The following is a 1,394-nucleotide window of genomic DNA, read 5'->3' on the forward strand; positions in this document are numbered from 1 at the left end:
CCTAAGGCCAGGCTACCATCAGCTGAGAGTCCGAGAGGAGGACGTCTCCAAAACAGCATTCAGGACTCGTTACGGCCATTATGAGTTTCTGGTTATGCCTTTCGGATTGACGAATGCACCTGCAGTCTTCATGGACCTCATGAACCGAGTGTGCAAGCCTTACTTGGATAAATTTATCATAGTCTTCATCGACGACATCCTGATCTATTCTAAGAGTCAGGAGGAACACGAGCAACACCTGAGGCTTATTCTGGAACTACTTCGTAAAGAGCAGCTGTATGCCAAGTTTTCAAAATGTGACTTCTGGCTTCGCGAAGTCCATTTTCTGGGCCATGTGGTAAACAAGGATGGGATTCATGTTGATCCATCCAAGGTTGACTCGATCAAGAACTGGCCTGCACCCCGTACACCAACAGAAATCCGCCAATTCTTGGGTTTGGCAGGATATTACAGAAGGTTTATCAAGGATTTCTCAAAGATTGCGCAACCACTCACTTCACTGACTCAGAAAGGTGTTACCTATCATTGGGGTGATGCACAGGAGTCCGCATTTCAGCACTTGAAAGATAGACTCTGTAGCGCGCCTATCCTCTCATTGCCTGAAGGCACAGATGATTTTGTGGTTTACTGCGATGCTTCCATCCAAGGACTTGGTTGCGTGTTGATGCAACGTGACAAGGTCATTGCCTACGCATCACGTCAACTTAAAGTCCACGAAAGGAACTACACTACTCACGATCTGGATCTGGGAGCAGTTGTTTTCGCGCTTAAGATATGGAGACATTACCTGTACGGTACCAAGTGCACCATTTACACCGATCACAGGAGTCTCGAGCATATCTTCAAGCAAAAGGAGTTAAACATGCGTCAACGTCGATGGGTCGAACTCTTGAATGACTACGAATGCGCGATCAAGTATCATCCGGGCAAGGCCAACATTGTGGTTGACGCCCTCAGCCGGAAGGATACTATACCTAGGCGTGTACGTGCGTTACAGCTTACCATCCAATCCAACCTTCCAGCTCAGATTCGTGATGCTCAGGTTGAAGCATTGAAAGCAGAGAACATCAGGGCTGAGTCCCTACGAGGATCGAGGCAACGGCTAGAACAAAAGGAAAACGGCGCCTACTATGTTAACGGACGCATTTGGGTTCCACTGTATGGAGACTTGCGCGAGCTTGTGATGGATGAAGCGCATAAGTCTCGTTACTCAGTACATCCTGGTTCGGACAAGATGTACCATGATCTCAAGACTACATACTGGTGGCCTGGTATGAAAGCCAGCATAGAAACCTACGTCGGTAAATGCTTGACTTGTGCCAGGGTCAAGGTCGAATACCAGAAACCATCAGGCCCACTCCAACAACCAGAGATACCTAAATGGAAATGGGAGC

Source organism: Helianthus annuus, chromosome 3 (genome assembly GCF_002127325.2).
Source record: "Helianthus annuus cultivar XRQ/B chromosome 3, HanXRQr2.0-SUNRISE, whole genome shotgun sequence".
NCBI classification, from domain to species: Eukaryota; Viridiplantae; Streptophyta; class Magnoliopsida; order Asterales; family Asteraceae; genus Helianthus; species Helianthus annuus.